General features: G+C 48.4%; 1 long non-coding RNA gene across 1 annotated transcript; it reads right to left on the bottom strand.

The window, feature by feature from the left end:
* Window positions 1-4250: 4250 nt before the first annotated feature.
* Window positions 4251-9546, bottom strand: LOC128907129 (uncharacterized). Its single transcript, XR_008465479.1, has 3 exons — window positions 8943-9546; window positions 5388-5589; window positions 4251-4744 (listed from the first exon to the last, which is right to left on the bottom strand). It is a non-coding gene; the product is annotated as an uncharacterized LOC128907129 (long non-coding RNA).
* Between the last annotated feature and the right edge of the window lie 3032 nt (window positions 9547-12578).

A 12578-nucleotide genomic window follows, 5' to 3' on the forward strand; every position in this document is an offset into this window, starting at 1 on the left:
ACTGCCACATGAAAGCATCGGCTGGGGTTGTGAGGTAGTTGCGGCACGGCTAGGAGATGGCTCAAGCCATGTGCCAGCGCTGGGGGGGACTTGGGGGGCTCAACAGCATCGGGACAAGCTTTCAGGCTCAGGGTTCCTCTGCCAGGTTTCGGTGTCATGCAACAGAGTTCCTTGTATTTTTCAGCACCTTCAGCCTCAAACTTGGATAAACCAAATTTAAATGTAAAGTAAAAAGCTTTGCTGAATTGATGTAGCGGTACTTAACAGTCCCCAAATTAGCTTCTGTCACTTGAATAACCATAGCTGCTGTCTGGCTTAGCCTTTGCATATCCACTATAAATAAATGGCTCAATAAGATATGGAAGGCTTTAGCTCATGTAAGAGCTTACCTACTCAAGAAAACACATAGGCAAAGGATTTGCAGATTTGGGAGCCTTTTATTATTGAATTCACATAAACCACACTCATAATAAAAGACATGCTGTTCTTTCTTGCTCTTCTGTGTATTGAAAGCAAAGGTGTGTTGTGGAGACCTCCGGCACAGCGTTGAGTTCACATCTTCACAAGAGCTGACAGGTGAAATCCGGGAAATCTGAGCTTGCCTGTATTTCCAAAGTTGGACATTTTTTCCCCAGGTGGACCTGACTTTGCAACCCAGGTCCACCATGGCTTGCCCTTTCCTTTAAAAATGCGTCGGGGAAAAAAATGGCCCTTCGGCATCTCAGCTGCAGACACGATCCCCTGCCCTCCTTGAGAGTTACTTGTAGTACTAAGACTTCTCCAGAGCCTTTGTATCAGCATGATGTTCCTGCTCAGTCATGGGGGCAGATAAAATGAAAATAAAAAGGTTTTCGTGGTTGCTTCATAGCTAAATTGCTTTCCCCCTCCCCCCCCGAAGGTCCCTCATAACAGCTCTCATTGCTAATATCAACATCTAAATAAATAGTCTCCTCTGACACCAAGGTGAGAAACTACAAACTTGTTATTTCAGAATGTCAGCCATGAACCGCGCTCTGCCGGCCTGACACATATTTTGAATGCATCGCTGATTGTCAGTGCAGAAAACTGACAAATGCTGTATGGCATTTGAACAAGAAAACACTTTCATATACTACAAATTTGTTATTTTTCAAAACAGGCAAAGAATCTGGCTTTCTTAAGCCTGTACCAATGACATACCAGGTTTGGTTCTGGAAGACTAAACTGCTTTTAAAAATATTTGTGCTTGCTAAAATAATATCAAAAACTTTCAAACGCTTCTAGTGCTATCTAAAATTATGAGCATACATTGTATTTACCTACTGGAAAACCTTATTCCCACACTACGATTTCCAGGTTTCAGTTGAAAGGGGTTGATCTCCACCTGACAGCTCAGCGCGGGAGGTGAGATTCGTAGGACTGCAGAGTTTATTTCTTTAGTGGACCTTTCCAACCCGGGTAGGTTTTGGGGTTTGGTTTTTTTTTTTTGAGTTGTGTTTTTAGTTGGAGCACACGTGTGGGGCTGGGGGCTCAAGGGCACTCAGTTGCACGGTGGCACAGGAGCCGCTGCTCAGGAGGAGGTGGGCTGAGGCGCCGACTTGGAGAGGCTGCCCACCTCCCACCAGCATCTCCCGCTCCAAACCGCTTAGCCGGGGACACGGGCAAGGGACAGCGGAGGGTCCTCTAACTGGGGAGGAGCTGGGAAGGAGCGTTAGAGATCATGGTGACAAACTGAGAAGATGGTGGCAAAGTGATCCCGGCAGAGAACAGAGGCCAGGAGGGGCTGGGGGGGGGCGTGTGTAGTGCTAACGGGGACGGTGCTAACCTGTCCCCGCCAGTCCCAGCACTGCGGGCAGCACGAAGGAGAAGAAAAAAAGTAGAATGAGAGACGAAACAGAAGAAAGAAAAGCAGACAGGGTTAAACACTCTGCTGTTTTATTAAACAAAAAAAATAAGGAAACAAGGAGCATTGGCCTGGTCCCCCCAAGATACTTCACCTTTTGTTCCTCTGGCCCTTCTGTTCCTTGTCTCGGTGCAGGGCTCACCCTCTGCAACCCCAGGCCTGCGAAGTGATCCCCAGCGCTGACACTGATGGGCTCATAATCGACTCCAGAATAATCTTATTACTCACATCCTTGATAACTAACATCAGTACCCCATCCCCGAAAGCCTACAAAGAGGAGTGTTTTGTTTGTGTTCTCCCTTCAGTACTTAACACTTCTTTTAGATTGTTTTAATTTAATTTTAATGTAATCTGATAAGAGCTGTAAAACTGTCAAAGAAATCTGTCTCCTTCTGTCTTATTAAATGCACTTTGAATGAAATTATGGGGTTTTTTTTCCCCAATAGCTGACAAACGAACGTATCTCTTGATTCAAATGCTGGAATTGACGTGCACTAATCTAAACAGCTTTACACACTCTTTTTAATTTAGGGAGTAAACCATGTGTGCTTTTAGCATCCTTCTTTCCTCTGGAGATGTAACAGCATCCTGCAAGGTGCAGAATTTGCCTCATTGCGATGAGCATCTGGCCGCAGGGTGCTCACCTGCAGGAGGAAAAGGGGATGAAAGAAAGAGAAGAATATGAAAAAGAATATATCTTTGTAGAGGAAAACAGGAGTGTCAATGCACGCTTCCAGAGGCAGCCTGTGTTGCTTCCTCACAGTGAAAGGCTCGTGGACCAAGGCGTCGCCCTGTGTCCCCACGCTTAAGGGCATCACTGCGCTGGGCCCAGCACCACATCTCTGACGGTTTGCAGAGCACCTTCCCTGCTGCAAGAGCCTGATGTATTCTGCAGCACTGGCAGCGGCACTGCCAAAGGAGCTGGTCCAGCCTGGAGCTACATCCACAGAAGGACCCGCTGTCTGCAGTAGACCGGAGAGGTTGATGTCAGGACTTGAAGGCACTGCTGCACCTAGAAAAACTGGAGGAAAAAATAATGCCTTTCTGCCTTTTCTACTGCTGTGATCTTTCCAAAGATCTCTGCTGTAGTTTTTTCTGCCCTACTTATCTCTTATCTACTCCATGCTTTTTCTTCACAGGTGCTACAGATCATCGGTCTGTCTCCCCCTTGGCCTCTCCCCTCTCACCCATCAGTGGCCCTTGACTATGTCTATCAGAGATCGCTGTCACAGGGTTTGCTGGTTTTCCTGCGTGATGGATCCGTGCACACGGTGTACCTGCTGCAGATTGTCTGCCAGGCTCTGATCTAAAGCCAGAAAATGGAGGGGATGCCACTTGGTCCGGGAAAGATGGGAAACTCTATGCAAAGCAGAAATTGTCGGTGTCCTCGTGTAAGGTGTGTTGGGACAAAGCCTCACCACGCTAGCCTCTGTATAACCTCCCCCCGCCCCCCCAACACTGCTGCCATAACGACGATGATGAGCTTTTACAGATTAAGGGCCCTCTCTGATTTTAGCTGAGTTTCAACTTAACATGAGAAATACAAATATTGCTTGACAACGCCTGGATTAGAATAAACCAAATCACGACTTCAAAAGCATTAGAGAGAAATCATTGATTAAAACCCAACAGGGGCGATTAGCTGCAAGCACCCACGTATACAGCAGGCACGCGGATGAGATATGAGAGAGCCCGAACATTTCATTGCCACCATTTTGCTATTTCTGCCAAAACACAGCAGGCTGGAGAAAGGGATTTGCAGAAACACAGGCTGTGATGTATTGAAAAGAGGTTTTTCCTCTCTGGGCTTATTTGATTTCTGAGAGGGACTGTACATCTAGCTAGAGCTTGCCCACAAGTCAGGACAGAACTGAATACATTTTCTTTCTTTTTTTTTTTTTTTTTTTTCAATTAGATTCATAATACGTGCCCTTGTAGCTATGTAAAAGACATACAAAAAATTTACATAATGCCCATATAAGTCTTTTTGTTAATGAATCAAGTCCCAAATGAAGAGCACTAATAATACATTAGTAATCAAAGAGCAAATAACACCAGTGAACATATCTCGGCAGAGCAGTTGTGTGGATCCATTTCCGACTGTCAGTGTCAATGCATGGAAATAGTAATTAACATGTTGAATTTAATGTTTAAATTTTAATAAATTTAAATGTAATAAAACGCTTTTATTAAATGTTACAGTTTCTTGAAACCTATTATTACTCATTTCTGATGCATAAATAGGAAATACATTGTCTTACTGAAGAAGGCAGTTTTTGCTGTTGACAGGACAGGTGAAATGAGTTAACACAGAAGCCAATGATAACGTCTGATTAAATAAAGAACAAGACTACAGCATTTAAAACTACATAATGTTTATTAAGAATATAAGGGCCTTATCCAAAGCCTATTGACATAATTGAAAGTCTCTAGTAATGTCGTCACCAATGATTTTTTAATTAATCCTGGAGAATTTAGATACAAGCGCGTGCCATTGTTTATGGCTCCGTGTTGTTAATGAGCAACAGAAATGGCATGGGGAGGGGACCAGTTTATAGAGACCATTTGCCAGGAAGTATCCCTCCTCTCCAGCCATCTCAAAGTGCTTTTTGAGTCTCCTCTGCAGTATATGAGGCTCCAAGACCAGAAGGGATCAGGTATGACCTGACTCAGGCTTTTCCAAGGCCAAGGATGTGGAGAGGATGGAGGTCTGGGAGATTTCGCGTCTCTCTGCTTTCCCAATAATTCAAAGTCACTTCATTTTCTAAGATGTAGGCACGAGGAATTAACCAATCTCCATTTAAGTGTCTGCTGTTGTCTGAAGAGGAAAGAGGAGATTGACGGTGTTGAGTTTCCCCGTCCCTGGAGAAATGAGAACTGAGTTTAGGTTTTCTGACATGCGAGACAAGAGGCTGAATTTGAACGAGGCCACACACAGCAGACCGTCAAAAGGCTCGATTCCTGTCTCTCTGAAGTCACCTATGCCTTATGCTCTGGAGCACCCCATACAACCACTACTTTAATTTCTGTTGCTCAATCTGAAACAATTCTAATGTATTTCTGTGCAGGAAAGACTATTTTGTGCTATTTTGGATGATTATGGAATGTCTCTGTCAGGCCTGCAATAACCGAAAAGAAAGCAGGAAGACGACGACAGCTCAAAAACACGTAGCCAAAATCAATCCCACACCTGCCCATTCGATTCCCACAGCAGGGAGCGTTACTCTGCTGCGCACGCTGCAGCTCGGCCCAAGGCGCCACAGGCCGGTGCGAGGCAGAACCCGCCACACGTCGCAGCCCACGACCAGCAAGAGTTCAACTTCGTTACAAATTGTGGGGTGGAGAATATCCATCATGGGGGGGTCAAATCTGCCTCCGCCAAACTCTCCAAATGAATGAACGCCTCTGTGTGCCCGAGTGTCTCACCACCTGGCCTGCACCCGCGCCTGAAAGTGGAGATTTTGCACCCGAACATTTTCCTAGCCACAAAAGTGCCCTGCCTCACCTTCAACATGCGGTCCGTTGCACCAAATGAAGACGGTGCCATGTTTTTGCCAGGATCGTCTTTCTGGAGAACAGCAGCTTCATGGCCACATTGTTCCCAGCTCTCCATCCACCGTCCGTTCTCCATCTCCAACGAGCGAGGCAGGCAGCGCAACCACGGGTTGGCCAGTCAGCTCCATCTTTCTTGATCTTAACACTGGCTGCTGGTTTGAAGGACAGAGATCTATCAGGCTCTTTCATTAGTATTTTAACAAATGAGTGGGTTATTCTCATGTACTGACTGAAATACTGAAAAAGTTTTCCTTCTACAAGTCATGAAAAATTAAAGAGAAAATGTAAAATAACCAGGAAATTCTTTTAACTGAATTAGATAATGTTTTCCTTTTAGCTCCACGTTTTATAGCAATCTGTTTTGAAGAGTTGCCTTCTGCATTGACAGGGACAAGGCATTTAGACAAGGTAAAAAGCCTGGAAGATCCAAAACCCCAGACTCAAAGGGAGAGCGTCTGGCCTATTGTCTGTTTTGATTAATGAAGCCTTTTGCATAGTGAGATAATATGATGTTTACTGAGCAGGGAATGCCGCCGCGCAGCAGAAATATCAGAAGCATGAATAATATTCAATATGATAACGACATCAATAAGCTAATCTATGTATTACTGGATTCGGCTCAAAAATGCCTCAAATGATATTTGTTTATTTCATAATTGTCAGCCACTTTGATGCACTTGTCGTCAGGTTCAACAAGTGCTCCAAGCTACAAGGGTTTGAAACAAAGGGAAGCACTTGGGCGAGCCTTGCAGTTTAGTGCTGTTTGGGGCAAGGGAAATCAGATCCGACGGCTGTTCCGAACCGACGGCACAGGTAGCGACACGCTGCTCTTTAGACAGACGTTGACAAACAGAGAGTCTCTTGAGAATCCCTCACTACCGTAAACCAAAATATTTAAACCCTGTTAAAGACATTTATATTTCAGCATGAACGTTTGCAAGTCATCAGTGACTCTTTAAATCAGCAAAACAGCAGTGGCAGCATACATGGAAAATAAACGCATTCCGCTGAGCTAGAATTATGTGGTCACTGTTTGGTTGCTCTCTCCATTTTATTTTTACTTCTGCCTGAGGTTTGGAGCAGAAGGTCCGGACCCTATGAAGTGCTGGAGAAGCTGGCTTGTTTTTCAGCAAGTGCTATCTGGACAGCCTGGCCAAATTAACGCGGAGTAAGAACTATACACTGCTTCTCTGAATTCTCTATTTATTTGAAATAGACACGGGATTTTTTGCTTCCTGTCCCAAACCACCATGCTGTTTTTCTGTGATTTATTAAGCATTTCCCCCTCTGTCCTGTGCGGAAGATTGTTCTGGTGGTGAATGAAAGGGTCCATACATATAAACTGCTCATTCATTTGAAAAGCAGGAGAACAAGCATAAGACTATTATATTAATTAAACTGTGTCTGCTCAGAACTCGACATCGCTGGTCCCTGCCCTCTGTCCTCCATTTAGTATATACAATGGTAAATAATCACGCCAAACATAAAAAGGAACCTGAGGCAGAAGCTGGCAAAAAAGCTTGAGAAGAGATGGAAAATATTTCAACAGTGCATTTAGATACTACTCGAAAATTCGTTTCGGATCTACTTTTGAGGAAATACTCGTGTCAGTTGGGTCGGCAGGTGGGATCTGTGAACAGCAAAGGTCTGGGCTGACTTAGAGGCTTAAGGTTCAAAATGTTTTGCCCGTTTGCAGACGCACAAACCATACAGGACCTCTCCAAGCGCAGGACGGTGGCCTGGAAGGTGCCCTGATCCCATTAGGAGAAGACCAGACCCTGTGAGGCGGGGGGCCCTTGAGCGTCTGAACGCGGCCCTGAGCATTGGCCTGCCGCTGCCCCCCTCCCTGTCCCCCCTTGTGCAGCTGTGACATGCCCCGAGTAACTTCGGCTGCCACAGAGCGAAGGGCAATTTCTTGTCGTCCCCCCCCCGCCCCAGAGCAGCACAGACAATGGCAGTCACCCAGTAAACTTTTTAACGAGCAAACCTTTATCCTTGCTCAATTAATACGCTCCGCTCCCCCCACACACTTCCCCCCCCCCCCTTTTTTTTTTTTTCCCTTCCAGAAGTGCATTTATTTGCTGCTCCCCGAAGTGCCCGGGGACGCGCTACCAGCCCGCCCGGCGCTGGCGTGAACGCCCGACCCTTTCCTAGCAATTATGCAGTAATTAGCCCAAATCTGGGCTGGCCGCTCCGCTCCGCGCCCCGCACCGCCCCGGCGGCCGGGGCCACACCGAGCCTCTCCCTCCCCCCCCCACCCCCCCCGCCCGCGTGGGCGAAAAGGCTTAAAAAGAAAGAAAAAAAAGGGGGGAAAAAATACAAAATAAATAAAAGAAAAATCAAGCAACCCAAGAAGCCCCGCAGCTCCAAGCAAACAACCGAAGGAAAATCCCCTTCACCCGAAAGGAGACGTGGGGGAAAGCGCCGATGTAATTTTTCGGGAGCTGCTGCAAAATTCCCGTTCGCACCTTGGCTCCCGGGGTAACGCAGCCGGGAGCGGTCAGGTCCCGCTGTCGCGATGCTGGTGACCGGAAAAAAAAAACAAACAAACAAACAAGAAAAAAACCCCCAAACCAGCGAAGGAGCCGAGCAGCCGCTCCGCGACGCTGGATGCCACCGGAGCGGGCGGCAGATGCCCGCCGCTGCCCCGTCGGGAGCGGACTCAGGTAGGTCCCGCTAGCTTTTCCTTTTCCTCCTGTTTACCGCCTTCATTTCTCTGTCTTTTTTTTTTTTTTTCTTTTTTTTCTTTTTTCCCCGCCGTTTCCCTGAAGTGATTTAATTCTGGTGATTTTATCATTTCGGCAGCGCGGGCATATAGCAGCCGGCGAAAGGGACGTTCTCTCCCATTAAAAAAAATCAGGGTATTTCACAAAATGAAGATGCAGCGGCATTCCGGGGAAGGGAGAGCGTTGCCAAACGCTGAACGGGACCGACAGTAACTACTAATAATTTAAGGCAGCGGCTCATGCGACCCGACGGCCGGACGGGAGACTGGCCGTCTGCTGCGGGGCTTGAAACGCGGGTGGGGGCGAGGGCAGCGGGGGGTCAGAGCACCCCGAAAGCCGCTCCGCGGGGTGGGGAGGGGGGCACACGCAAGATGGGCTTTCGGGGGAAAACGATGGAGAACCGGTCTGGCTGCCGCAGCGCGGGAAAGGACGGGATTTCCTTTTTCCCAGCCCCATCCGAGGGGCTGCGGCGAGGCGGGGAGGAGGATGGCGGCTCCTCGGGTCCCCGCGGCGGTGTCCCCATAGGCAGGAGCCCGAGGTGGCTCGGCGCGGGGGGCGGACAGCCCTTCCAGCTCCTGCCCGACCCCCGCTCGCCCCCCATCCTTTAGGCAAACCGGCGTCCAGGACATTTGCGCGGGGCGCATCCCGCCGAAGGGAAAGTGGTGTATTTTTTTTGCATCAGAGATACTTCTTCCGCAGACACCCCCCCCCCCCCCCCCCCCCGCCTCCCGGACCCTCCCCCGCCGCGGGCATGGTCCTGCCGCGTTCCTTCTCCTTACCTCGGCTCCTCCGCAGTGAGATGCCGCCGGCGAGGAGGGTGTCAGCCCCGGGCTGCTCCCCTGGTACCCGGCACGGCCAGCACACCGAGGCAAGGAAAAAATAATAGTGATAATAATAAAGAGTTAGGATTTTTTTTTTCCCCCCAAAGCCCTCCTGCAAAGATCGTGGGGTGTTAATGTTGGGGATGCTTCCCCTCACCCCAGCTCCGGCGTCGGGACCCCCCCTTCCCTTCCCGGTGCGGGATGCCGGCGGTACGAGGCGGGAGAGCCCCTCTTTCCTCCCCGTATCGATTTCAGCCCGGCGCTGATAGCGTTTAGGCCAGGATTGGGGTATAATGGAAATATCATCAGGAGACAATTACCTTTTCAGAGCATTCTCTTCTCCTCCCAGACACTGTTATTTGAGAAATAGGATCATTTGATTTCATATTGCACTAAATAACACCCAGCCGTCTCAAATTGCCAGCTTCTTAAAAGCCACCCATTGGAATAAATTGCAGAGCGACTCTTTTGGCTCTGACTTCTTCCTCCCCCCCTTTCTTCTCCTTGGCGGAGCAATATTACTGGGAATCAGTCGGGACGAGGGCGGCCGGGGCCCGGTGCTGGCGGGCAGGTAAAGCTCAGCAAAGCACCGGCTCCCTTCATAACCGCTCGGCCCGACCTGTGCGGATTTTGCTCCTCTTTTTCTTCCCCGCCCGCTTTTTTTTTTTCTTTTTTCTTTTTTTTTTCCCCCCCCCCCCTTCTCCTTTTAAAGCAAGATTTTTTCCCCCATTCCCGCCTGGGTCCCGCGGATGCCAAGGTGCGATGTGCCTTTAAGGCTATCAGTGCGCGCCTGCTAATCTGGTCATCACAGGCTTCATTATATCGGTATTAATGTCATCCGCGGATTACTAATTAGATTTGCGGGATAAATGAAATTACCCGAATGGGCTGCCTGGGAGGGGGAGCGGAGTCTCACGGCGCTTCCCGGGAATTACCGGGGGGGGGGGAAAGGAAAAAAAATCCTTTTATTCCACCCCCCCTTTTTATTTTTACCCCCCTTGCCCCCACCCCCCGGCCAGGCCGCCCCGAGCCCCCAGTTCCCCCGGCGGGGCTGGGACTCGCGTCCTAATCGTGTTCTCCTCCGACAGACACTAATCAAGTAATTTCCCAATCCCAGCCCCATCAAATTGCTCTTTAGCTGTTGAACTGTGGAGTTTTGCTCCTCTTTTCTCATGCTAATCAAGCCCATTCAGCATCTCTCTGTGAGGCTATTTGTAGTGGAATAAATCTCCTTGTTTGCCTGCTGCATGATTAATTGATATTGTTGTATGGCTTTTGTTTGGGCTGCGGAGAGCTGAAAGGCAGTGCATATTGGATGTGACGAAAGGAGCTTGAAACATCATTTCGCTGCTGAGGTCTTTCAGAGGTCGAGGGATAGACCGATCGCATTATTCATCCTATTTATTTATCCTTATTAGAAAATATGATGAAAGAATAAGGCCCGGAGTCTTTTTTAAACATTGACTAAACAGTGCATACACAACCCCAATTAAAAAAAGTGCCCAAGATGAGGCCTTTTCTCCATATTAGAAAAATAGCTCTTTTTAACGAGGACCAATTAAATCGTACTTCATTTTACCTGGGATCTCACAATAGACTTGACAACAAATTGCCTTTCTTCTTCACTGTTAATTACTGGCGGAATCAGCTCTGCTCCCAGCGGCGTGAAGTCCTTCCCAGAAAACCCTCCCAAACCCTTGGCCGGACCCCACAGCGGCAGAACCCCCAACCCACCAAAACCCACCCGAGATCACCGTGGGCCTCCAGTCATCTCCCACTCCAACCGAAGGTGACATGAGCCAAGCCGGGCCCCTCCGACCAAAGTGTGTGGAGCTATTTCAGCCCGGCCCTGGCCTCCATTCCCAGGCCTCCCCCGCGCCCCCCACCCCCTCCGCTATTTTAAAAACTGTGTCCGGACTCCCAGGGGACATCACTGCAACCGGGAGAATCAATTAAATAATCCCGGTCCTTTGCTTCTCCCACAAATGGCTTTTTTTCCCTCCCCCAAATATTTCCTTTTCCAAGTTCCTTTTCAAAAAGGAATAAAAAAAAAAAAAAAAAGGAAACAAAAAACCAAACTGAAGAACAACAGGAAAAAAAAGAAGGGGGGGGGGGAGAAAAGAAAGAAACTGTTCTCCTTTCTTTTCCCTGTATGCAGGGTAATTGATAGGCTCTATCAGAGGTCAGGATTTGCATAAGAATTAAGAGCAGTAAATTAATTTAATATTCCATGCACATCTCCAATTATTCCTGCAGACCTTTGTCTCCGCGGCTGGCAGAGAGAAGGTTCAGCTGCTCTTCAACCAAACAACATCTGTGCAGTTAATAATTTGATAAACAGCTCATACAAATAGTTTCTGAATTATCTGCCAACCCAATGACTATTCAGTTTGGAAACACTTGGCAAGGTCTGCGACGTGCGGTCGGGGCTTTGTAGCCTTGTTCCAGTGATTTAACTGCCCGGGCAGACATTTTCCCTCCTTATCTCTTAAATATAATCAGCTACTTGCAACAAAAAAACATCAATAACAATATGTAAAATAAGTAATTACCAGTAATTAATAAAAGCCCCCCCGCCCCGTGCCCATTGCAGCTGAGGTGCTGGTGTGCGGGAGGGGGCTGCAGAGGCCGGCAGGCGCTGCTCTTCCTCCCCAGAAGGCTGGGGTCTTCCTCCCCACCTCCGAGGCTCCAGGTCTTCATCTCCGGTCGGTCTGTGTCAGGTTCTGCGGTTAGCGTGGGTGCTCGCACAAACAAGAGGTGAATCGCTCTTCTTGGGTTTCGGCATGCCCCCCCCCGGCTGCAGGATTTCCAGCCCCCGCGGCTGCTTCCTTTCCTACACAACAAACTGGAAAGGGGACAGGTTTATCTGGAAGTCCTGGCTGTCCCCCTGCACAGGTCTCAAAGGAGGAATGGCTGAAGGTAGCCCTGCAAAATCCAAATTTCAGCCTATGGAGGGCATCCTGATTTTCACCCACTGATTTCCAGAGGAAATCCAGTCTTATGCAATCGAGGTGGCTCCTTCAGCATGGATGTAGAGGTCCAACTCCACGTTGGCCAACCACCACATCTTCCGATAACAACCCACAGTGATGAATCGAACTGCTGCGGTAGCACTAGACTTGCCTGATTTATTTTCAAATGCACACATTTAATGCACAACCAACAACAATAATTATAGGGGTAATACCCAAACACTCCGCTCTCCACGGCGTAATCGGGACGATAACCTTGCACAGGCACGGCCAGCCCTCACTGATTTCCTCTTCTGCATGGCTCGTACTTTTAGCGTTGCTTCTGGTACTTACTAATGAATGTGAGTGAATATGTGGAGAAAGAGAAGGATTTACATAGATATTGGGAACCCACTTGTCGTGAGCTCAGATCCAGTGAAACTGCGTGGCTAATGAAGATGAATGGAAGGGCTAATTTCTTCCAGTGTATTGCAATCTGCCGCCTTCATTTGCAGCAGGAGCAGAGCGGGCTGAGGAGCGGGTGCCGGCCACCCGGCAGGATCCTTCCCTCCCCACCACCGGTCTTTTAAACAAATTGACTTCCCAGCGCGGCGACCGTGCCGTATTTCAGATTGCTCTTCCA

This window comes from Rissa tridactyla, chromosome 3, assembly GCF_028500815.1.
Source record: "Rissa tridactyla isolate bRisTri1 chromosome 3, bRisTri1.patW.cur.20221130, whole genome shotgun sequence".
Taxonomy (NCBI): Eukaryota; Metazoa; Chordata; class Aves; order Charadriiformes; family Laridae; genus Rissa; species Rissa tridactyla.